Raw genomic sequence first — 27,563 nt, 5'->3', positions numbered from 1 at the left:
AAGAGAGAGAAAGGGGCAGAAAGTCTATTTAAACAAATAATAGCTAAAAACTCCTAAATTCAGGAGGGATTTGGACATCCAGATATTAAAGCTCAAATTATCTCAAGCAAAATCAACCCAAAGAAGATTAACACAAGACACATTATAATCATATTGTTAAAAGTCAAAGACAAAGAGAATTTTGAAAGCAGAAAGAGAAAGAAAAAAACAAACAAACAAAACACACCCCCACACACAAGGAAACCCCCCTAAGATTATCCAGTGGACTTCTTAGCAGAAAACCTGCATTCCATGAGGAAGTATGATGATATATTCAGAGTGCTGAGAAGAAAAAACCTGCTAACCAAGAATATTACCTGACAAAACAGTCCTTCAGAAATGAAACAGATATAAAGGCATTCCCAAACAAACAAAGGTAAGAGAGTTTATCACCACTAGCCCTGCCTTACAAGAAATGTTTTAAGGGTGTTCTTAAAGTTAAAAGAAAAGGATATTATGTGACATGAAAATACCTGAAAATAAATAAAAAAAGACATAAATAAATGGAAAAATATACTGAGTTCATTGATTGAAAGAATTAATAATGTGAGATGTCCATACTATCCAAACCATCTACAGATTTAATGCTGTCCCTATAAAAAATTACAATGGCATTTTTCACAGAAATAGAAAAATCAATCTTAAAATTAGCATGGAACCACAAAAGGTTCTGAATAGCCAAAGCAGTCTTGAAAAAGAAGAACAAAACCAAAGGCATCCTACTTCCTTATTCTAAACTACATTACAAAGCTGCAATAATCAAAACTATATATGGCACTGGAAAAAATAAACACATAGACTGAAACATCAGCACAGAGAGCCCAGAAGTAAATTGGGACATATGTGACCAACTAATCTATGCAAGGGTGCCAAGAATAACCTATGGAGAAAGGATAGTCTCTTTAATAAACTGTGATGGGGAAAATTGGATATTCAAATGTAAAAGAATTAAATTGGGTCCTTATCTTGCACTATATACAAAAGTCAACTTGAATGGATTAAATACTTAAAAGGAAGACCTTAAATCACTAAACTTCTAGAGAGAAACACTGGAAAAATTGGACGGTGGGCTTTGCAATGATTTTTGGATATGACATCAAAGGCACAGGCAAAAAAAGTAAAAGTAAGTGGGACTACATTAAACTAAAAAGCTTCTGTACAATAAAGGAAACCATAAATAAAATGAAAAGGGAACATATGGAATAGGAGAAATATTTGCAAACTGCATATCCAATAAGGGATTAATAATCAAAATATATAAGGAACTCGCAAATCAATGGCAAACAACAAATAATAATAATAATAATAATAATAATTCCATTAAAAACAGTCAGAAGACCGAATAGGCATTTTTCCAAAGAAGACATACAGATGGGAAACAGACATATGAAAAGATGCTCAACATCACTAACCATCAGGGGAATGCAAATCAAATCCGCAAGATACCACCTCACACCTGTTGTGATGTCTTTTATCAAAAAGACAAGAGATAACAAGTATTGATGAGGCTTTGGAGAAACTGGAACACTTGTACACTTTTGTATTTTGTATTTATGTATATAAATAAATACAGATATTATGGAAAATAGTATCGAGTTTTCTCAAAAAATTAAATATTAGAACTATCATATGATTCAGTAATCTCACTACTTAGTATATTTGAAAATATACTATTGAATATTTCTTTCAACTTAGTTATCGTCCATGATTAGTAGTCTTAAATACAAATCTCACCCATTTTCCTCTATATTCTTCATAATAATGATCTTAAGGTAACAACCATTTATAGGTTAATTTCATGAAATAATACAATACATCATGACTGTATATTTTTAATAATTTTCCCTATTACTAAGCATATATTTCACGAATAATGAAATTGTTATTGTTTTTCTCATTTGTGTATTGTGCATTCAAATCTTAAATGCATCTGAGATTTATTTTTGTTTAATAGTATTAGAAACTAATCAGTGGTCCATCTTATTTCAAATGCACAATTGCTCCAAGACCATTCATTCATTGGATCATTTTCTTCACTTATTTGTTCTGCTACTTGTATCATATATCAAGGTCCCTTATGTACATATCTATGTTTTGTCAAAGAAAAATTGCCCTGGACAAGTAAACAGGTAAGAACAACATTATTCAAGATTATTGTAATAGGGGAGAAAAACTGAATTCAGTTCTGATGAAATAAAATACAAGAGAACTTTTCAGTGCTGGGATGAGCTAGCAGAAAAGTACTGGATGAAGTTGGGGGAGGGGGATTTGTCAAAGGGTTAGATCATCTGTTTGTTAACCGGGGCTATGAAAGTTAGATTCATACTTTCACAGAAATTAGGAAATAAGGGTGCTGTATTTCTTGATGATTACACATCCAAGAAATAACTTTCAGATCCTTGAGATATTCCTGAATTATAAAACTGGCAAGGGGCTGGAAGAAGATTTATACCCCAAAGGAGCAGAGAAAGCATTTACAATTGCAAGTTTTCTAAAGTAAATATTCTTAAGAAAAGGGGCATCAGGGGCCTAGGTTAAGAACTTTGTCTAAAGATTAGTCAGACAGAGGGGAATGTTAAAGCTATCTTGGTCAGTTTCTCTGTTCTACATCCTGTGCATTGATTGATTTAGTTTATTTTGATCACAGTAGTTTCCTAAAAGACTTGAAAACTGAAAAGAGTTTCTATATTAAGTTAAATCATAATTCTGTTGAACATATAGGTTAACAAAATGCATATTTTATTATATTAGTTTTCTCATCACTGAAAATTATATGTCTATTTAGGTTTCTTTTACACCCTTTTATAAGATATTTTACTTTTCTTCACAAAGTTCTTGGATATATTTGTCCATATATGGCAATCAATTTTTTGTTACTGTTTCTGTTTAAAATTGATTTGTGTGGTGTTTTTAGAGCTATGCTATTTTTTTAAAACCAGTAAACGTATTGAACTCTTACTAGTTATGACATAACCAAAAACTTGTCTTTCTGTCTATAAACAAAATGTTGCTTCTCAAAACCTAATTTTGTTTTGTTACTCTGTTGTTTCTGTTAATTAGAAATTGTTTTGTATTTACTTTCAACTGTCTTAAGGGTCTTTTAGCTTTCTTGTTTTAAAACAATTTCAATGCTTCTTCTAAGAAGGGGAGTGTTCGTGTGTATAAAGTTGTTACTGCCGAAAGTGAAAGTGTACTACAAATCATTATTATTTGAAACAGAGCAGTACTAGCTCAGCCATTCTTATGTGATGTCTACATATGCACCAACACATACACGTGTACACACACTACCCTGAAAAAAGAACGGAAAAAATGCATAAAAAGGATATGGTTTACAAATAGTTATTGCCACGTAATGCCTGAATCCTTTTTGAGTTGTCACAGTGAAACATGGTGCACCATTGGGGGGCAAGCACTTTTAATTCTGGCTCCACTAAACAGCAAGTTCGCTGTGGGAATATCCAAACAACTTCAGACCATAATGTAAAAACAAACAAACAAACACCTCTCACAGAATTTTCAAGCATGTAAGTACTTAGTACCTGATAGTGTTATTATTGTTATTATAATTAATGTTATTATTTCTTTTTTATTAGGCATTGGCTTTCCACTTTTAAAATTAGTTTATACTCTGTTAATCCTACGAAAAAAACTAGAGAAGCAAAAATGTCTCCTTTGCCTCAACAGGACAAGTTGCATCTTTAAGAAAATCAAGACTTTCTGAACGGAATTTATCAAAATTCAGCTGTGCTCCTGCAATGAACTCTCCTCACAAACTTGAACACTTAGGTCAAGAAGAAAAAGTTAAATGAATTATGTGGATCTCTCATTTATGAAATACCAAGTGATTATGGGGACTCATAAACTCTAGGTGGCATATCCAACCTAAAGAGAGTAGCTTTTTTCATCACCATTGATTATTTTCAAGTGGGAATGTATCCCCGTATTGCAAGATGAAGAATTTAAAAATTTTTATATAAAATCCCTAAAGTAGTCAGTTGCCAAAAATGATCAAAAAACAAACATTTAGGGGCGCCTGGGTGGCACAGCGGTTAAGCGTCTGCCTTCGGCTCAGGGCGTGATCCCGGCATTATGGGATCGAGCCCCACATCAGGCTCCTCTGCTATGAGCCTGCTTCTTCCTCTCCCACTCCCCCTGCTTGTGTCCCCTCTCTCGCTGGCTGTCTCTATCTCTGTTGAATAAAAAATAAAAAAAAAAATCTTAGAAAAAAAAAAATTAGGGGCACCTGGGTGGCGCAGTCGTTAAACGTCTGCCTTTGGCTCAGGGCATGATCCCAGCATTCTGGGATAGAGCCCCACATCAGGCTCCTCCACTCAGAGCCTGCTTCTCTCTCCCACTCCCCCTGTTTGTGTTCCCTCTCTCGCTGGCTGTCTCTGTCAAATAAATAAATAAAATCTTTAAAAAAAAAAAACAAACATTTAAATCCTCTCACTGTTGTCTAAATTACGGGTCTGCTCTGGACAACTAGATTGGTAATATTATTCACCTCGAGGGCTGTAATTTGATTTAAACATGATTACTCGTCATGATAGAAATATTTTCATAATTCTAATTAAATTTAGACCAATCTTATTTGGATCACATATACACAATTGGAAATTTGGACATGGATTTAGAAATTTGAGTAATGTTGAAAAACATTTTAAGTTGTTTTTTCTTTATAACTACTTTGTTTTCCTATCTGTAATTGTTTTACAGATGATTTTTTGAATTATCGAATCCATGCTTTTAGCATGTCATATTAAAACACATTTATCTTATTTTCCAAAATGTATTCCATATATGTGTATGTATATGCATTTATTTTATTATTTTAGATTTTACTCTCCAACTTATATTTAATGCTAATGGCGCGCTTGTTTCCTCTCAAACTTAAGAAAGTACTTATGTAGGCCTCATTCAATACTTATCTCATGATTTTTAAATAGATGCATTTGAGAGCAAAGAAAAAAAACTCATTTCTAGATTATTAAAAGTTCTTAGATATTTTTCCTATTTTCAAGTGTTGAAAATATAGCTGAAGCACTTTGGATATCACTACTTAAAGCACAAACAAAATCAATCATGTATAGAACTGAGTAAACAAAATATGACCTATTGGGGGTAGTTATTTTGTATATATAATATTCATATTTCACAAATGCCTTTTAAAAAATATAATAGCATGACATACCCTATGACTTATGAGGTGGGACAAAATACATTTTTTGTAGCAATTTCCCTTATTTCTTTATCTATAGAAAATATCTCAGTGACACATTTAACAGAAAAGACAGTTTAATGGGTGAATTCTACAATTCCTAAGCAGTTTCTTTCTTTTTTTTTTTTTATTCTCCACATTACAGAGGCATGATTTATGTGAAGGCCATTGTAATTTCTATTGTTCGAGTAGTAATTTGTTTCGGTGCAGAACGACTAGCAACTCTTATGCAGTCTGTGAGCTATGGCAGCAATAATAGGGAAACATTCACATGGTCCATTTACAAGATGAGGTTGCATAAAGTCCATCTGATTACATATAAGTGGTTATTAGAATAGGTCCTCAAACAAGAGTCATAGGAGAGCTATAAATTCTCAGCCATCTATTTTCAAGTCATTTTATGAGAATTGTAGTTTCATGCATATTGGACACTTCATTGTCATTGGCTTTGGAGCAAGAATAAATGGCACATTCACAGGCCAGATACAGACTTCTTGGTTCAAGTGTCATTGAGCCTGCACTATTAACAGAGAAATATTAAAAAGGGGAAATATCTATTGATAACAATCACTTTGACTCTGCAAAATAAGAATGTTAATTCACTACATGGATCAGAAGCTATTATGAAGTTCTAAAGACAGAAATGTTTTGCTGTAAGAAAAGCATTCTGTAATTTATCAGCATGAAGCCTCAAAGTACTGTATGTCCTTGGGCCACTGCGTAAGAGAATTGCAAACATGCACATACAAAACCAATCAAAGTATTCATGTAGAGAGATATATTTAACAGAAAGTTGCTTTTGCCATGCCAAGACACAAAGGTCTTGGAGAGTGTTTGTTCATTCATTCATTCTCTTTCAAGACTTCTCATCCCCACGGTGATCCAAGGCAAAGTGAACTCGCAGAGAATAAGTCGTGGAACAGTGAGATTCCTGTGGTTTGAGAGAGGTTTCCAGGTGGCCTGTGTAAGGCACTACTAACAATTATCTGTGAATAGAAGCTGAAGAATCAACTGGAAGCTTTCAAAATTCAGTTGTAAAAGATACTTTTATCGTTCTATATATTTTCATTTCATTTGGGTATTAACTTTAATCAAAAGCTTCCATTAAATGTATAAAATTAGGTCGTTGTAGTTTAAAAATGTATAAACGTATGAAGGTGAACTTACTTCAACAACAACAAAAAGGTGATGTAAGAGAATAGTTGGCCACTTGTTCTATAAATCCCTCTTTTCATTACTCATAAATGTGTTGAAAATCTTCATATTAGATGTCTATTAAAGGAGACAGCCTTATATTTGATATGGTTATGGTCTGAATAATTAACAGCAAACGTGCATTTTAGTTGTTTTAGTGAACTAAAACTTCACATTGTTAAGATAGAAAGGAAGAAGAAAGTTAATTTTTGAAATAGCTTGCAAATAGACTTCCAGAGCAGTCAGAATATATAGAGTGAAGGCATTCATTACAGAGAGTAAAATTATTTTTAGGAGGTTCAGTGATATTTCAAAAACCAAATGAAGTTTGATGAGAAGATACCAAAAAGTTAAAACTAAATTAAAATCCTAGAAACCAATGTCTTAGAGAAAAATAAAAAGCAAATATTCTGCTGTTTTTGCTGCTGCTGGGGCAAAAATAAGACATTTCAGTTAAAAATTAGCTAAACTCAAAAACATTTTTTATCTATGGATAAACACACACACACACACACACACAAACACATCCGGGGGCTCCTAAGTGGCTCAGTTGGTTAAGCATCGGCCTTCAGCTCAGGTCATGATCCCAGTGTCCTAGGATCGAGTCCCGTGTCAGGCTCCCTGCTCAGCGGGGAAAGCGGGGAGTCTATTTCTCTTCTCTCTGTCCCTCTCCCCTGCTCGTGTTCTCTCTCTCTCAAATAAATAAATGAATGAATGAATGAATGAATAAATAAATAAAACCCCACATCCAATATCTTCATGAAATGCTTTTTAGAGACTTGGTCACATGTCCAGATATTTAATAATACGTGTAGGCTTATAAAGGTGTGAATAAATTTTTGTTAAAACCAAATATTTATTTAAAGGAATGTAGCAATTTTTTAGTTTTCAAAATGATATCTATAACAAAATGTTGGCTTATTTTTTTCTTGTCCTCATCCTCTGGTCTATGCATGTGCTTACACACATCCTTCTACTTGGGATCACAAAGCTACAGACATTTCTAAACTTATAAAGGTCTAAAAAAATGAAATGTACATGGCACTTGGAGATGTCAGCAGAAACCTCATACACTATGTTAGTAAATGTCAGATGCTGTTGAAATTCTTTTGCCAAGATATATAAATGAATAAACTTCAATGAGGACTAGGCATTCGTGTTGAATTTCGTGTGTTTATATATTGGGTTGTTTTCTTTACTTACACATTTTCTGCCCCAAAGCCAAAACGACAGTCCTTGCGTAGAAACTTGCTGTTCTTTCTTCAATAGAAAATCCCTGTCTGATACTTCTAAAGCTGTTCTATTCTTCTTCATTCATTGTCAGAGGATGAGGTGGAATATGGAAAAGAAACAATATGTCCAATCTTGTTACTATTTAGAAATTGACAGTACTTTTTCACTNAAACTAAATTAAAATCCTAGAAACCAATGTCTTAGAGAAAAATAAAAAGCAAATATTCTGCTGTTTTTGCTGCTGCTGGGGCAAAAATAAGACATTTCAGTTAAAAATTAGCTAAACTCAAAAACATTTTTTATCTATGATAAAAACACACACACACACAAAACACATCCAGGGGCTCCTAAGTGGCTCAGTTGGTTAAGCATCTGCCTTCAGCTCAGGTCATGATCCCAGTGTCCTGGGATCGAGTCCCGTGTCAGGCTCCCTGCTCAGCGGGGAAAGCGGGGAGTCTGCTTCTCTTCTCTCTGTCACTCTCCCCTGCTCGTGTTCTCTCTCTCTCAANGGTTCACATCAGAAGAAACAAGTCAATTAAAAATTAAGTTCTGGCCCACAAAGTGCAAAAGGAAAATTTCCCTTTATCTCACATGTATTTGTTTGTTTGTTTGTTTGTTTCAGGATGAACTTCTTAGTCTGAGAAAGTTCTAGTTTGATGACTGATGTTCTGACAAAATAATAGATAGTCTCCCCTTTCACTCAGAAATGTCTCCTTTTAGAAGGCGTATTATGGTGTTACAATACAAGGCATCCCATCCATCATCAGTACCATCTCTTTTTCTATCCTCTTGAAGGTGAAGACTCTCCCCTCTAATAAGACTGTGTATGAAAAATAAGAAATAGGGTTTTCCTTCTACAGTAATCTGCATTACTATTCCCATTGAAAACTTCAGTGCAGGGGCATCTTGCTGGCTCTTGATCCCAGGGTTGTGAGTTCAAGCCCCACATTGAGGGTAGAGTTTACTTAAAAAATAAAAATCAAAAAAAAATTAAGACTTCGGTGCAAATTCTGATGCCCCAGGATAGTAATATTAGAAATCATCCTCTAATTATAAATAGTGAAGATTTTCACTAAGGGTATATCTTAGTCTGAAAATTAAAACACCACTTGTCTATTTATACCGAGGAAAAAAATAGCAGATAGAATTGATTTCAATGAAGAAAATTAAAGTAGGTGTAAAATTTTATTATGAAAAGTAATGTTTTGTGAATTTCAATGAATATTCTTGGATTATTAAGTATGTGAAAGTAGGTGTAGGTCACCTCAAAGACAAGCACAAGCACATATGTATTTTTAAACTATTTTTTATTATTTATTTTTTATTTGGAAATAATTTTTCTTAAAGTCTACTTTTTGAAATAGTTTTTTAAAATTTATTTTGAAATAATTTCTGATTTATAGAAGATGAAATACATTACAGAGTTTTTTGCATTCACCCAGCTTCCTATGGTGTTAACATCTTATATAATTAAAGTACATTTATTAAACAACAAACATTATTAAGATTTACCCACATTTTTTATTTTCTACTACCGTTCCCATTACGGATCAATCTAGGACACTGCACTGCATTTATTTCTCATGCCACTGTAGTCTTCTTCAATCTGTGGCAGTTCTTCATTCTTTTCTTGTTTTCTTGACCTTGACTTTTTTGAAAATTAGTGTTCAATATTTTGTAGATTGCCCCCTAATTTCAGTTTAGATAATGTTTTATCATTAGTAGATTGGGATTATGGGTTTGAGGAAGAACACCACAGGTGATGTCATAGCATCTTATCAGGGAATACCTGCTATCCACGTCCTAGCCCTGGTGACATGAAACTTGATTACTTGATTAAATGTCTGCCATAACTAAGTTACTTTTTTCTATGCCACACTCAATTTGTTGGAAGCGAGTCATTAGGTCAAGTTCACACTCAAGGGAAGGGAATTAACCTCAACCTTCTCAATGGAGGGTTAGCCTATAATTTGTAGGCCCATGATAAAACCACCACAGTAATTAGAATTATTTTCGGTGGGATACTTTGAGGCTATGCATGTGTTCTATTTCTTAAATCTTTACCATCTCTTTCACTAAATCACTGGATCTTGGCTATAGCAACTATTATTGTGCTGTTCTGATGATGGTTTTTCTTTCATTGCTTACACACTTATCTGGAATTCTTCAGAAAGAAAATGTTGCCCTTATGTAACATTTACTTAATAATTTGTTTATGTCAGGATGAGCTTAAAGTTATTTCTTTGATCCTTTTTGTCGTAATTCACACGGTCCTTGTTTAATTTTGTTGCTCTAATTTTTCTAGTTTTAGCTTCTGGAATTTTTTCAGGTTGGTGCTTGCTGTGTTTGTCTTTTTAAAAAATTTTCCTTACTTTATGGTTTATGATGGATGTGCCCTTCCTCCTAGAATCAAACATTAATTCGAATAGTCCTTGATCCTTTTACTTAGAAACCAGGTTCTGGGTGCAAAGATGGCTCATTTCTCTTGTGGTGTCACTGCATATAGGCTGTCTCAGCAGACAGAACTGGAAAATATATGTTTTCGTATCTGTGTATGTACACGTATTTATAATTACTTCTATACCTCTCTCTCTCTCTCTCACACACACACACACACACACACACACATCATACCATTATCTTCTACTCTGATCCAACAACAGAGGTTTCTTTTATACCTTCAATTTTGACATCACCTGGAATTTTGCTATCTCAGATTTTGAAAACTTGCCACTTTGTTAAGCAAAATATTCTATACTTCTGTGGTTGGTGCTTACATACTTCTCCTAAAATGATTCTATTTTTTTCACCAGATCTCTAGACATTAACCCCTCTGTTTTTCAGGAGCATAATTCTGTCATCTCCTCTTTCTCTCGCTCTCTTTTTTTTTCTTTTCAGAAAATAGTTCATAATTCGGCATGCTTAAGCGCTCTTTATTTAGTATTAATTCTACCGGCTTACTCGCAGTCTCCCAATTAGTCTACCCAACTTCAGTCTTGCACCCAAAACAATTTCTACCCCACGATGGCTAAATAAATATCTAAGATAGATCCTGCTCCTCTTCAATGCTTTTCTGATTTTTTTTTTTTCAGGTAAAATCCAAATCTCTTAACATAATGCAAAGCTCACCATGATAATGGCCCACCTATTTCTCTAGACTCAATCTGCCTGCTCGATTCAGGATTAATTCAAGTACATTCCTCCCAAATGCCAAGTTATTTTTTTCTTTCCTCTCTTGTCCCGCTGTTTAAATGATTGAATTACACACCATCCTTAAAAACGCACGGAAGTGTGATGTAAGGTCAATGATCTATCAAAATATTTTCATGTAGTCACCACACAATCAAGAAAGAGAACATTGCCAGCATCCTAGAACCACTGCTCCACCTTTTAATGATATTTTCCTCATTCACTGATTCCTCCTTCTCTTTCTTCCCATTATTTGACTACTAGCACTACGGTTCATTTTGAATTTGCCTAAATTGAATCCTAACATTTGAATTTCGCATGTGACTACACTATGTTTTTCAACTGTTTTGTTACATGAGGTTAAAATATGTTTATTTATTAAATTTCTTTAAAAGAATATACAAAAAAATATTTATCTATCATATTGTTCAAAGACATTTGGATTTTCTCAAGTCTTGGCAATTAAAAAATGATGATTTCTGTAGAAATGCTTAATTTGTGTGTGTGTGTATATATATATACATATACATACATATATATATAACTCACACATCTGAGTTTAGAATTGCTGTGTCGTATACACAAATTTCATTATTTGGTAGATAATCACACAATGTTTTTCAAATCCACTGTAACACTTGAGACTTCTACCAGAGATATATAGAGTTTCTTATTGAACCACATCTTCATCACACTTAAAACACTTAGTTATAGCTATCTTCAGATTTTAGATACATAGTAACTATGTGTAGTCCTTAATATTTCATGGTGGTTTTGTTTTGCATTTATCTGGTTACTATTTAGGTACCTATATTTTAAGGTGTTTATTAGCCATTTGAATATCCTCTGTTTGGAAATGCCTCATTATGTCTTTTGATTTGTTAAAGATCTTTATACATTGTCATGTTAGCCCTTCATTGGTTATACATGCTGTGACTACCTGTTCCACTTGTTATTTATTAGTATTTTATTTAATGTAATAGTTAAAAAATAATTCAAAGAAGAGACTAATCTGATTAGTATTGATATCTGATGAGCTGATGGCATGCTGATTAGGAAACAATCTTAATAGTTCCTTCAAGGGTTCATTTAAAATGTGAATTTGGGAAATTGGCTAAAAATGAATTAATTCACTAATGAAATAAGTATTTAACTTAAACCGTTAAAATAGCTTTTTCTTTTAGTAAATTTAGATAAATACTTCCATTTTACATAAGAATGGCAGCACTGCATTTTGGATTGTGAGGAAAATTTAGGTTTCCTAATTGAAATCTCTAGGCTACAAAAGTGTATTTGTGACTTGTTCCCTATGACTTAAACTGGAAAAATATATTGGAAAGTAATAGTATGTGAATAAAAAATTTGGTATTGAAGAATGATATTATAAACAGCACTTTTAATTTTGTATGTGTGTGAAGAAAATAATACAATGGGAAGACTATATTATATATTGTGTTTTCCTTGTGTTAGATGCCAAATTAATATCCTACTAGATTATTTAGAATTTGGGTTCATTATTTAACATGTTATGTTTTACATATATAACCTGAACACATAAAGTTAACTGAACATAGCACTGTCTTTAAATTAGATGTTTTGTTTAAAAAATTAAAGTTTATTTCACAGAATGAGTTTGTCCATTTGGTTTGTCTTACCACAAAATTGCCATAACTTTGATGACTTTTTCCTACTTTTCTATGTTCTCACTAAATACAGTGACCTGCAGTAATTGAAATGTGCTTTTTAAGAGGACATGCACCCACTTGGCACCTTTTCCATGTAACTAAATTAAATCTGATGACATGGTCTCCCACTTCACTGGAGTGGTAATTCCCCTTAATAGGGACACTTGCTGTTAATTAGGTGAGGATCCAATGGGACTTAAAGGTCCACAAGGAGCTCAAAGGTGGTGTATTCTTTCTTTAATTCCAGGACTTCTGTCACCAATTATCTACTAACCGCAGAAGTTTCATCACTCTGTAGGAGACATTTAAAACTACTTCTTAAACTGAACTTATTTCAGAATTTTTGGTTACACCTGTTAGGATCTGCAAGAAAGTGCCACTTCTGTCTTCCTTCCCATTTATCACTTCCACAGCTCTCCTGCCTGTGTGACATAGACTAGTGATGTGGGAGCTAGTTCCTGCCTCCAGAAACGGCCTAAAATCTCCTGTGCTTTGGCACAGGTTGCATTTCCCATTCTCATATACTGTATGTTCATCATTTTTAAATCTTTTTGATCATCTAATTGCCTATTGAGGCTATTAGTCATTACTATGTTGCTTCATATTAGCTGGGGAATTTCTTTTTTTTTACTCTTATTTTTATTAATCATTATTGACTTATTCAGCATAGGAAAGAAAAATTCCTTTTTTTCTTGAGAAAACTATTTTTACTCTAATATCATCTTTATTCAAATACGTGATAAAGAGATCTCTGAAGAAAATGACACTCTAGCTTATCCTTATAGGTACTTTTGTTTACAGGTGTGAAAAAAATGTTAATTTATGTTCATTTGTCAGTAATAAAGCTAATACCTACTAAAATGTGTATCAGGAAATTAACAGGAATTTCTGGAAGGCTTTGTAATATAAATGGCAACATTTATTTTATAGGCACCAACTGAAAGGTGCATTTGTGGTATAATTCTGCAAATTATCAATTGAAAAATAAAATAAGCTTGATACATCTTGATATAAATTATAAAAGAATCATAAATATATAAGGTATAGAGAAAACAGAGAATGATGGTACAGAGAACCTGAAAGACTAAGTAATTTCCACTGTGACTCCTAAACTGACCAGAGCCCCAACTATTCCTCCTCAGTCATCCTGCTGAACTAAACACTAGTAGCTAAACCACAACCACAGTTTGCTGCCTCTACTTGCTGCACGATTTATGTCACCTAAATTCCCCAGTATTTTCTTAAGAGTTTAATTTTTCAGAAAAAAAATTTTTTTACCTCTGATTAACCTTCAAAATGTGTTTTAGGCCCCCAGTTTTCTCAGGACACGCATCTTAACTCATCGTCTATCTATTCTCATGATGCGTGTTTTTTAGGAATGCTATAAATGCCAGAGTTAGGAGTTTGGGGTTGCTGTCTTCCTCACACAGAGGAAGCTTCAGCACAGGGGCTAAGAGCTCAAGGTTCGTAAGCGAAGGCCAGACTTGGGTATTAAAGAGTTGTTTCATTTTGGCTGAGTTATTTTACCTCACTGAGTTTTCCTTTCCTCTCCTGCAAAAATCAGATCACATTTTATTAACTGATAAACAAAGATACGCATTGTGTTCCTATTCTTTACCAGTAAGTCTAGCAGATGTTGGGTATGTCATATTCATCCGAACAGATGTAAGCTTGAGCACATGGGTGGTAAACAACGAGAAGAACATGAGTGTTTTCCATGTGAACCCTACACAAAAAATTCAGGTGTGAGAACAAAAAGCCACATTTCTTTATTGACCTGAAATCATATTAAAACTGACTTTGAGGTCCTATCTTATAATGAGGGCAGGGAATTGAATCTAATGTATTACTCAGACCATGCTCCTTTCTCTAGGGCTTCACAACAATACAATTGGTGATAAAAAGGGAGGTTAATTTCAGTATCTTTATCCCATCATGGATATCTTTGATGTGCTCCCTATCTGTGCTCAGTAATACCTTGAGGCTATGACATGCTGCTGCTAAATGCGCAACCTCACATTCACCAATCTTTTCTAGAACGTTTCAAGCCAAACCATGAGATCATCTATCTGGAGTTGAAGCCACTGCCTCAGGTCTCTGCAAGGTAGTGGCATGTAGGTATTACTATCATGGAACACCATTCTCTCTCAGACCTAGAATAAATCACCACCGACTCTCCTATTCAATCTTTTCTCTCCTCAGAGGCACTCATCTGTCTCTGTTCTCTATTCGCAAAACTCTTAAGGAACTTAGGTTTCCAGAGAACAAAATAAGAGATCCTATTTTCTGTAAGGGTCTTTTTATTTTCTTCTCAACAATTCACACCTTAATATCATTCACAAGAAGAAGCGTATCTGAGTGAGAGAGGGGCACAAATGTCTGGCTGGTCTGCTTCAAAACAGAAAAAAATCATGGAGACAAATCAGTTAATATCTAACATAACATAGTTTTCAAGTATTAATAATACCTTAATATGTAGTTAATATTTAATAATACCTTAAAGAATAAGGAATGTCATTATAATAGAGAGTAATATGATGTTTTGGGAAAAGCTGTATATTATATGGGATGGTCATAGAAATAATCTCTGAAGAGATGACATTTCTAGAAAAAGATGAAGNATAATACCTTAAAGAATAAGGAATGTCATTATAATAGAGAGTAATATGATGTTTTGGGAAAAGCTGTATATTTTATGGGATGGTCATAGAAATAATCTCTGAAGAGATGACATTTCTAGAAAAAGATGAAGTTTTTTTTTTAATTTTTCTTTTTTAATTTTTTTATGCTGTGTGAAATGCTGAGAAGAGAACAACTCAAAGCCTTGGAACCTCCATGGTGAAATTCTCTAAGCTGAGAAAGAATTGAAATGACCAGTGTGATGAGTGTATATTGAACAAAAGGAAAGAATGATCGAAAAGGCCACTGTGAAGATAAACAGGCTCAGGTCATATAAGATCCTGTAGAATATGTAGAAATAATTTTGATTCTAAGTGCTGAGAGAAGGTAATGATAGGTTTAAGTGGACAAGTCATATTATTTTAATTTTTAAAAAAGATCACTTTGGCAGCCTGGAGTTGTAGCTCAGCAGAACCCACTCGTCCCCTTGAAGAACGCTGGGATGGTGGGGGGCACTTTGGTCCTGATGGGAACTATGTGTTACCTAGCGATGCTGGAGGAAGCTATAAAGAGGAGAAGGGAAATGTTACCAATGACACTGCTGCAGCAGCCACTGCCGCCAGCCTCTGCCCAGGATGCCCCTGCTCCTTCCCTGCCTGCTACGAGGATGATGACCCAGCCAGTCACGGGCACTGTCAGCACGGCCATCCAAACCAGCACGAGCTCCCCCCAGCCATGCAAAGTTCAGAGCAGTGGACGTTAGTAAAAATAGCTTCTTTCCTCCAGACAATGCAAACAGACCTCACCAGGGGAACCAGTTCCTGTGTGAGCAATAGCAACCTCTCCGAAGAGCCTGGCTTTGGGCGGATGGATGCGCTCCAGCTGGACGACCCCGGGGATGACGACTTGCAGTTTGAAGACCCCACGGAGCCAGGCATAGCTGCGGAGGTGAATGAGCTGAGGGATGCCAGTGAAGACGAGCTGACTTTTGGAGAGAATAGAAACCACGAGAATAAGGCAATGTCCTGCCAGGTGTGCAAGACGGTTCTAGAGCACCGCCTTCACCGGATGTGACAGCATGTTCAGGACCACGTGGACCTGCCGACAGGCAGCCGCAAGTTCGGTGAGCCCCACTGCTAGCACCGAAGCTCCCAGGTGACCCATGTTCTCTTCCACATCGGTATTTTGCAGCAGCTGACCCTCCACCGACGGGATGGAACATTTGAGAACAACATCAGCATCCACCCCCAATGATCCCGTGACTGGGAATCCGGGTTTGTTTCCAGGGGCAGGCTCCACAGAGTTGAAACGTACTGTCTGTGGGAAGGCACCGGTCAAAGATCTCCACGTGGTCCAGAGCCACGTCCCTGACCATCTAAACTTAGAAAGTGCCAGGCCCGCGGTACCTGGGACCGGTACGACCTTCACGGCTGCAGCCGCAGATGGCACGTGCTCGTCCACGAGTCAGAGGCTGGCTGTCGCGACCCTGTCAGCTGCACAAGTGAAGCAGGGGCCTTGAGGCAAAGCCCGGTTTGGGGCTGTCGCACCCAGCAGTCCAGAAGCAGGAGCTGCGGGCGAAGGAGTTGCTGAGCGAGGAGCTGCGCCAGCCTGGGAATGGCAGGTGCAGCTGCGAGGTCTGGGGCAAAGGTTTGCACACGCAGGTGAGTTCAGCCACCCCTGGCGGATCCACAGGTGAGAAGCTGTACAGCGGAAGGGGAGCCACACGTTCTCCCAAGGCCGTCCAGCTGTGCAGCGCTGCCCGGAGACAGGCTCGGGGCTGGAGGTGCCGCTGCCCAGCGTGCGGCCCCCCCAGCTCCCGCTCAGCCTCGCAGGCAAGCACGCGGGCGGGCACAGCCTTGCTGGGCTTCTTCATTGAACAGCCCTTCTTGGACCGTATCCATTCCAAAGAGGCAGAAAAAAGCCGGGACAGCGGACTAGGTCCCAGCAAAGCCAGGTGAGCTCCAGGGCGGCAGCCAGGGTGTTGATTTTCTGATGGCTGTTGTCCCCTCTTTAGCCGAAGTTTCAGTGTTGCCTAGCTGGGAATTCTGTCCTGTCCTGTGTTAGGGAAGAGAAAAGAAGAAATAGCACATGAGCGCTTACTGTTCTTGAGAAGCAGCAGCCCTGTCATGTTTACCTCCTTACATGCTCTTGCCAGTGAAGGGCTGTGCTTTGTCTTCTTTCGAGGCTGGTACTGGGATCTTGGGCAATGGGTGTCAGCCAGCTCTCCTTCCCCCACCTCTGCAGTTTTAGTTTACTGATAGGTTTCAGGCTGCTAAGAATCCAACCACCAACCTCACTGAATAGAGGAGGGGGGAGAGGTTTTCACTATGGGTATTGTTGCCATGGCGATTTCCAACTGGACGCCAGTTGAGGGAGACTTGGGGGATGTGGTCATTCAGAAAAGATGAGTCAGCAGGACAGCTCACCTCAGGCGCCAGGCCCAGCCCTTGGCTGAGAAAAGGCAGATGGGCTGGAGGGGCCTGCTTGTTCCAAGACTCTAATCTGCTGATGGGACAGTAAAAGGTTTTGGCAGCTAGATCCAGGCTGGGGCCAGAAAGCTCCAGGATGTACCCTTGCCAGCCAGAAGAGGTGTTCCACCATGCCAACCTGGATGGACAGGAAGGGAGGTTTCTCTTTTCTCCTCAATTCCAAAGAAACATGATTTTATGGATTTTATGGAGCGCAGGCCCAGCATGTCAGGCCTTGCCTGTGGGGTAAAGAGGACAGGGAACCACTGCGAGATAGTCACTTGTCCTCCATTGACCTTGAGTGTCCTGGTGGGGAGGTGGGGATGTCTCTGACAGCAGCAGCCTTGCCTTAATTTGCATCCAGTCTCCCACCTAGAAGTGTGTTCGGCCTGTAGTGCAGATGAGAAGACCCCATGAGGTGACAGAGTAGTGGACTGTGAGCCCTTCGTGATTAAAGAGACCCAAGGAACTGGTGGTGTGTGCAGTGATGTGCATTCTTGTTTGTCCCCATCAGGTACCTGTTGTTTATTTTGTGCTAACTGGGCAGGAGCTTTGGCAGTTCATCTTTGACTTGGGGAATTTATCCTAATCTGTCATTGCACCCCCACCAGGGAGCTCTAATGGACAACAGCAGGCTCAGGCCCTCCCTACGTGACTAGGGAAGGTGTCTACCCAATCTTTTGGGCTGGTTGTCTCTGTTCTTCATTGACTTTTGAGGGGGCCTTGCCCAAAGAAGACTCAAGGGAGAGGGCCCTCAGATCCCACATATTCACAGGGTGGTACCTCAGTAACAGCCTACCTCACGCTGCTTGGCTGAGCTCTGGGAGTCCCTGGCCTTGGGCTTGACACTGCCCTTAGTAGGATGCAGCAGGATCCCAGGGCCGTTTCAAAAGCAAGTGGTTTTAATAAACTTACAAAGACTTTTTGTACATTAATATTTATTTTTGCCTTTTTTTTAAAAGATTTTATTTATTTATTTATTTATTTATTTATTTATTTATTTATTTATGAGAGAGCGCATGAGAGGGGGCGAGAGTCAGAGGGAGAAACAGACTCCCTGCTGAACAGGGATCCCGATGTCGGACTCGATCCTGGGACTCCAGGATCATGACCTAAGCTGAAGGCAGTCACTTAACCAACTGAGCCACCCAGTGCCCGATTTTTATTTTGTATACAATTATCACCCAACATATCTTTTGGATAAGTGACTTCAGGAAAATGAGTTTCTCCCCGGCAAGTAGCCATATTCCAGGGGATGATTCTGACCAGAGATTTGGGAAGCAGGGGCTAGAACTAGGGGAGGAAGTGGCAAGTCTTTAAACAATCCCATTCTTTACTTTCTCTCCATCTAGTCTCTTGCAGGATAAACCCAGAGAACCTGTTACGTAATGCATATAAGTTCTAGAAAGTTGGGGCTTGTTGAATTCCTGACTTTTTACCACTTTTCCTTCCTGTCATTGAGCAGACTGGGGACTAGGTTGAGGGAATCAAGTCATTTGAAGGACGTTTTTGCACATTTTCTCATCCTTTCTAAATTTGGAAAGTTACGCTAAGACATACAGGTGAACCGGATCTCTGTCCTTGTTGGACCTGCTGCCTCTCCCCCTAGTCTGAAATTGATAAAACCTCTAAGTTGAGGTGCGTGGTTCTGTGGTGGGGTGAACGCCACCTGAAAGGATCTGTGCAAGCGGAGACTTTCCACCATCTACATTCACGCTGTTACATAGTCCCTCAGGACAGTCTCGTCAGAAAGCAGTGCTGACACTTTTTATGCCTGACTAGCCTCTCCCTTTCTCACCCACCATTAGAGATTCAAGAGGGAAAATGTGTAAAAGATGACAGTCACATATCTGCTACATTTTCAAGCCTGAGTGGTCCCTCCCAGAATGTTAGCGAGGGCTGATTTTTGAATAGTCGGATTCGAGAGAGGTGGTGCCTACCGGAACCCAGCCAGGCAGCTGAGAATGGATCAGTGTGCTGGAGAACAGAGGGCATCATGGATACTGGATTGTCTCTATACTTAACCTGAATCTGTGAATTTTCTCTTTTTGCCAGTAAACCAAAAATCAAATCCTTGAAACTTTGCCCCTGAAACACTAAACAAAACCTGCACCCTTGATCCTTCCGAGGCCAACTGGTGGGTCAGGGCTGTCCCGTCTGCTGCTGTCAGATATGTTCAGGGTCCACTGCCCAGGAGGCTCACTGACCGAACCCTGTTTCTCTGCATGTCCCCACATTCACACTTGACTCCTCCCTCTGTTTGGAGTCATGTCTGCTGTCTCTGTGTCCAGATCACCTTTCTCTGAATTGTTTTACCGGAAACACTATATTGTGGCAAAGAGCACTTCGGGACAACTGGTGGAAGGTATTCAATTTTATTTTGTTTTGTTTTGTTTCAACTTTTCCTTTCTTTAATTTTGTTGCCCCCTCTGCCCTGGAGCGCGGTTGAGCCCTGTCTCCTGCTGTATTATTCCAAGGTTCTTTTTGACCCTTGAATGTCTTTTTTTCTCCTTTTCCCCACCTTTTCTTGTGCTGTACTCAGGATCAGCTGCAGAGCCCTTTGTTAATTAAAAATTAAGAATTTCAAGAAGGCAACTGGATTGCATGAGACCTTTCCCAATCTGTTCCTTAGGAGGTTAAAGGAATGTTTGCACGGCACACTGGGATAAAGAGCAGAGGGTTCTCATGGCCAGAAGAGAGATCTGTGTCCCGCCTCTCCCGTGACTGATTGACGGCTCACTGATGCCGCACCCCTGGAAATCTCTGCTGTATCCTAGGATTCGGTCCTACCTTTTAAGACTCGGTGGAGTCTCTACAGGTTATAGCTAGTTGGAAAGAAAGAATGTAGGGGTTGGGCCCAGATGACACTTAAGAACCAGGAAATGGTTTAACATTTCTTTTGACTTTCTTCTCTTCCGGTCTATCAGTGCTCTTTTACCTCCAACAAGCCTTCGGGCTTAAATACCTTCTCCCTAGTCAGGTTTTGCTACTGATCAATTGTCTTCCTCTTCTGGCCTCCTGCTGTGCCCTATTCCTCAGACCCCTCGACTTCGGAAGTACGTTTAAATTACCGTATGGATGAACACTGATTTTGTTGGCGTGGAAGCGGGTTGTGCGGAGAAGGCTGTGCCCATCTGGGGAATCCTTATCCCTACATCCCGCACTGATTAAGTCAGGAAGCACAGGGCACGAAGCATTTGTTTCACTGTGACCACTCACCATAAACTTCGCATCAGAATGAAAATGAAACGGGGTTTTGATTTCTGTGTTTCTTTAACACCCTTCCCCTGTCCTGTCCACCCTCCCCTCTCATCTCTACTGGCGAAAGTCTCTTGTGAAAACCAAAAAAAGTTGTTAATGTCTGACTCCTTCCATTACATTAAAAAGTACTCACTTCCTAATATTTAAGTGTTTGCTATCCATTGCTCTAAGGTTTTGTATATTTTGTAAACTTTTCCCCCCAAATAACAAATGTTTAAAAACATTGTAAAAAATAATCAATACAATTTCTACCAACTTCATGATGATTATTACTAGAGAATATTTTATTTTCAGAACTAGAAGCTAATGAATCCTACATAGAAAAGAAGGAGTTATTATTATGTCCAGGAGGTTAACTAAACATCACTTGATTGTTTCTCTGGATTTTTTTTTTTTAAGATTTTATTTATTTCCTTGAGAGAGAGAATGAGAGAAAGAGAGCACGAGTGGGGGGGTAGGGAGAGGGACAAGCAGGCTCCTGCTGAGCAGGGAGCCTAATGTGGGGCTTGATCCCAGGATGCATGATCCATGGATCATGACCTGAGCCGAAGGCAGACACTTAACCGACTGAGCCACCCAGGTGCCCCCGTTTCTCTGGATTTTATGCTCTTTGCCAACTTTTTACAATTTGTAAATTGTTTTTTTTCTACATATGTATTCATCATAGTATTTAATTTAACACAGTAAAAAGCATTTATTAAAGAAATTTCTTTAACAATAAAATCTTTATGTCCTTTAAAACACAAATCAGCAATCTTGTATGTCATTTGTGATTTGGAGTGCAACAAAAGTGAAGAACAAAAGTGAAGCAACAAAAGTGAAGAATTTCTGTTTCAATTGAAATTCTATAATTCTTAAGAAGATGGCTTGAACTAACTGCATTATCAACTAATGACTTGAAATATACTAGTAATGTTTTGAAAACATAAGAGAATATATTCAAAGATTACAATATTTCAAAAGGATTACCATGTAGCAAATATAAGCATATTTCTATGTTTATATTTTGTATAAATGTGTAACAATTTGGCATGTAATTAGCATATGAGATTCCTTATACTAAAAATCATAGACTAAAAACTTGTGGAATAAATAATTAATGTTTTATGAGGAGTATATGAACATTTGCATTGCAACATAATGAGTTATTTCCTAGATTAGAGCATTAGCATCAAGGCAAAAATGGAGGTTATCATGGCCTGTGGTCTATAAACTGAAAAACTGAAACAACACTTGTCTCATTTAAAGGTACTAAAAACAACTTTGTTTTTCAGATTTGGGTAAAATGTTGGTGCCAGTGGACTGATATAATTCATGTATGAATATTGTACAAATCAGACCAACCACTACAAAAGTATAAAAACTGGTATTTTCAAAACACTATAAATAAAACAAGACTGAATCCTTAAAAAAAAAATCAAGAAACCTTCAGTAAGGCTGAAAAGAAAAACAGAGAATCAGAAACCCAAGGGGGGAGAAAAAACACATAATAGCAGACCTAAGTGTCACCAATCAATAATTACCCTAAATATATTACGTTAAATTCATCTATGGTTGCCAATCAAAAGACAGATTGGTGGAATGGTAAGAAAAAAAAAAAAAACCCACCACATTATATACTGCTTTCACCACCTTGGTTAAATTAATTCCTAAGCATTTTATTGTTTTTTACTCTTTTGTAAAAGGAAATATTTTCTTAATTTTCCTGTTAAATTGTTCATGGTTAGTGTATAAAAAATTAAACTGATTTTTCTGTGCTCACCTTGTATCCTCCTACTTTGCTGAATTTGTTTATTATTTCTAATAATTATTATGTGGAACTTTTAGGCTTTTCCACATACAAGATCACATCAGTTCTGAACAGAGATAATTTTGTTTCTTCTTTTCCCATTTGGATAGAACAGGGAAGTTAAGTCTGCACCATGTGATAAAATGAGCGGGACTTCCCTTCAAATAATTTGAGATTTTATTTTGGTGACATTGGTCACCCAAAAGATAAATCACAAAGATTTATCTTTAAAAAATGATTATAGAGTTACCTTTGTTTTTATAGATAATCTGAAGTAATTCCTTAGGCAATTTCGGATTACATGCAAGAGCAGAGGAATGTAGAATATTTTCTGACTAGACTAATGTATTATGCCAGGCAAGAAAGTATAAGCAACCAAGTCAAGACAGCAGCATGAGAATAAAGAAAAGTTATTTCTTGGGAAAATTAAAAGTACATTTATATTAAAATTTTTATTATTTCATCTACAAATGATAATATTGGTGATGCATCCATTGAGAAACGAGTAAGTCATTTCATACATATATAATGCTGTGGAGACCTACATGGAAAAAAATAATGAAGTAAAGTCTTCAAAAATAAAATGGATCGTGATTTCTATTATAGTGGTGCATTTGAAAAAACTGTTAATAACAATATTATGCAGTCAGAGTGACACTAAAAATCTCTTTTAGAGGACTTATAAAAGCAACAGACAGCATTGTTCTCTGCTTTATTGCTCAGCGTATTAAGCTGCAGGATGGGAGTACTCCGTGCTGTCAGCCTGTAGGTTACCTGTCACCAGACAAGCCAGACTTTGTGCTCTGATATTTCCTTGACTCACACAGCAGCGTCTAGACACGTTATATTGTATGTATGTTTTTAAATCCTGAATTCACTTACTTTATCTCACATTGTTGCGTAAAAAAAAAAGAGCCAGACCGTGGAAAGTGCTAGTACTTTTCCCTTGCTCATGCTTTGAAAAAAATTTTTTAAATTATAAAATGAATGCAGGGGAGTCTACAGAACACCACAGATAGGAAACGTTCTAGATGACCATCAGTGAAAAGCTATATCAACCTATTGAAAATGAATGGGACTTAATTCCACGGATTCAAGCCTGACAAATGTTGTGAAAGGGACTCAAGGAGAAATAAATATCAGGGAAGATTGACCTGTCTCACTGAGTCATGTTCAGACTGTTCAACAGCCTTGTATAAAAGTGAGAGGATTCTTCTTCTTTTTTAATATTCAGACCTTGACCAGCTTCAAAAACCCATGTGTATATCTGTGCAATTACGAACATCGTGAAAATTCAAGAGTGTCCTATTAACCATCTGATTTTAAACCACCACATTTAAGTTTGCCTAAGAAGTAGCGGGAAATTTTAATGAAGAGAGGCATTAACAGAAATCCTTGACCTGAGTTCACAAAAAACTGGGCAATATTTGGAGTTGCTGATACAAATAAGCAAGAAGCATATTGTAAACACTCGAGACCACCTCTGAAACATGAAATTCAGAAGATGCTATGAAGCACAATGTCTCTTTCTTGATGTCAATCCAATTTGTTTATCACTTCTTGAATGTTTAAATTTTAAAGCCTTAGTTTTCATGTTACTACGATGGAAGGAAAATATCAGCAGGTTAGTTCTATAATCAACCTAATAACCATAATTTAAAAACTTTCTCATTTTGTCAGTAGAGTGGCTAATTGATTACATCACCACTGATCTATCTTGTGATCATTTCAAATCCTTTCATAGATTTTTAAAACCCACCATACAAATTAATTTCAAATTATCAGCTAACTAAAATGCGAGGTTTCTCTCTGTGTTAGTTACTTAGGGCTGGCATAACAAAGTAACAAAAATTTGGCACTTATAATAACAGCAATTTATTTTCTCACACTCGGAGGCTGAAAGTCTCAAATCAAAGTTTGGCTACCGCCACACTCCTCCAAAGACTTTATTTTTTAATTTAATTTAATCTTTTAAATTTTTTATATATCTATATTTTTAAAGATTTATTTATTTATTTATTTGACACAGAGAGAGAGCACAAGTAGGCAGAGCGGCAGGCAGAGGGACACGCAGAGGGACGGGCAGAAGCAGGTACCCCACTGAGCAGGAAGCCCGAATTGGGGCTCCATCCCAGGCCCCCAAGATCATGACCTGAGCCAAAGGCAGACACTTAACCGACTGAGCCACACAGGCGTCCCTCTCCAGAGACTTTAGAAGAGAAGTACTTCGTTGACTCTCTCATCTTAGGGAGTCAACATTCCTTGTTTTGTGGCTGCATTTATTCAGTCTCTGCCATTGTCCCCATGTTGCTTTCTCTTCTTTCTATACCTGTCTCATCTCCCTGTCTCACTCCTTAAAGGACACTTGTCACTGGATTTAGGGCCCACCAGGATAATCCAGGACAAACTTCCATCTCTCAAAATCCTTAATTTAATCCCATATTTTACCACAGAAAGCAATGTTCACAGATCCCAAGGGATATGAAATCCATCTTTTGGGGAAGAAAATTTAACCTGTTACGTCTTGTCATTTCAATTACAAGTAAGGTTCAATCAATTTATGTTCTCTCAAAACATCTTTTCTAACTATAATTTGTGATTAAAAATAAGTCTGTAAAAAATGAAGATAGTACAGTTTAGCTGACCATAGAACAAAAATATTATACAATCTGAACACAGTGTTTTTAAACTTTTTCTTTTAGTAGTTGTCAAAGAAATCATTTTCTATTACCTCCTGCATTTGTTTCAAAACATTTGTATTATCAATTGATGTCTTAAACAATGTAGCCCAAAAATAAGGCAGAAAGCAAAGTGTAGGCATAATTTTTTAAGACAACCAGGCACATTTGGTGATAGGCTAAACCTAATTTTTAACTTTTAAGGAATTTTCATTAAAAAAACCCCAATTACTGAACTATTGAGGATATTATTCAGAGACCTTTATAGCTATTTTATTGACTTTAAATGAAGTTCCAGTTTTGAATGTTTTACAATAACTTGCTTGATATGACTATAATTGCTTAGTTTTCATTCATTTACACATTATCTCGTTTTAAACAAAATTTTGTGAAAACACTATGATTAAAATATGTTCCTTTCATCAAATGTAATACTTCTGTTTGCTTGCTTTATAAGCAGAAAATTTCTTTCTGATTATATTATAGTTAGATATTTCTTTTCTAAGCGTTACTAAATATATATGCCCACTTTTTTCTCAATACATTTAATAATTTAAGTAACTGGTGACCATTCATTTACACTCATTAGATTTTATCTTTTAAAATTAAATAACAAATGAGGACACAAAACTAATGCTTTTCATCTCATTTGTGTACTTCATGTGTGATGAATTAATTTATATTAAAGCATAGTTGTGGTTAATAGTTTATTAATAAATAGTTCTCACAAATGCTGTAAAAGTTTATGGTAACTGCATATAACCATTAAAATTTTCACATCTACATTTGAGTTTGGAACAATAGTTACTTCGAAAAATATAAAACCATTTCTTTGAAGAAAACAAAAAAATCTTCAAAGAGGAGGTAAAGTGTTGTAGAAGTTTGAATAGGAGTTGTACTTAAATTATATACGTATAAATACATTCACATGTCGATATATATATGCATATATTTAGACAATGTTAGTTTCTTCTTCTATTTCTAACAAGTCCACAGATATTAATGTTTAGAAGGGAGGAAGACTATGTTAAGAAATGACAATGCAATTTATTTTGGATTGATGCGTTAGAAACATTGTATTGTAAACAGTTCACAACCTTGCACAGACAGAGACACAACCACTGTCTACCATGGTTAATAATTGCAACCTGAGTAGGACAGAATAAAGATGGTTGAAAACCCCAAAACAAGCAAAAAATGAAACCAGATTAGGAACACCTGGGTAGCTCAGTGGATTAAGCATCTGACTCTTGATTTCAGCTCAGATCATGATCTCAGGGGGGTGGGATTAAGCCCCACATGGGGCTCTGTGCTCTTTGGAGAGTCTGCTTGAGAATCTCTCTCTCTTCTCCCACTGCCCCTCCCCCTGCTCACATGTGCTTTCTCTCTCTCAAATAAATAAACAAATCTTAAAAAAAAAAACTTAAAAAAGAAAAAAGTACAAATGATATTTTTCTTTATATGGATAATACAAGATATACTTTTGTGGTTTTTTGCCGTTATTTTTGAAATACCCTCAAAGTCATCCCTCCATGTGTTCAACTAATTTTCTAGAGTGGCTTGCAGAACTCAGGATACACTTACTCAGAGAAACACTTGCTTACATTTACCAGTTTATTAAAGGATAGGATAAAGGATACAGATGAAGAGCCAGATGAAGATCTAAGGCAGGGTCTGGAAGGATGCTAAATGGACCTTTTGGATTCCTTATGTTAGTACAATATTTCTATGTGGGTGAAGTCACATGGAAATGTAAAAGGACTGTTTGAAATATAAAAATGCCACATTTTTTTTGTTTCAAGTTTTTATTTAAATTCCATTAAGTTAACACATAGTGTAATATTCGTTTCAGGAGTAGCATTTAGTGATTCATCACTTATGTATGACACCCAGTACTTATCACATGTGTCCTCCTTAATACCCATCACCCATTCAACCCATCCAGCTGCCCACCTTCCCTCCAGCAGCCCTGTTTGTTCTCTACAGTTAAAAGTTTCTTTTATGATTTGCCTCTCTCTTCCCTCCCCCATATTCATCTTCTTTATTTCTTAAATTCCACATATAAGTGAAATCATACGGTATTTGTCTTTCTCTGACTGACTTATTTCACTCAGGGTAATATACTCTAGCTCCACCCACATCATTGCAAATGGCAAGATTTCATTCTTATTTATGGCTGAGTAATAT

General features: G+C 36.9%; 1 pseudogene; it reads left to right on the top strand.

Annotated features, from left to right (window-relative positions):
- Positions 1 to 27,563, top strand: part of LOC105234343 — a 119,042-nt pseudogene that overhangs the window by 40,011 nt on the left and 51,468 nt on the right.

Source organism: Ailuropoda melanoleuca, chromosome 7 (assembly GCF_002007445.2).
Source record: "Ailuropoda melanoleuca isolate Jingjing chromosome 7, ASM200744v2, whole genome shotgun sequence".
NCBI classification, from domain to species: Eukaryota; Metazoa; Chordata; class Mammalia; order Carnivora; family Ursidae; genus Ailuropoda; species Ailuropoda melanoleuca.
Note: the sequence above shows the minus strand (reverse complement) of the source record. Positions and strands in the feature narration are given on the sequence as shown.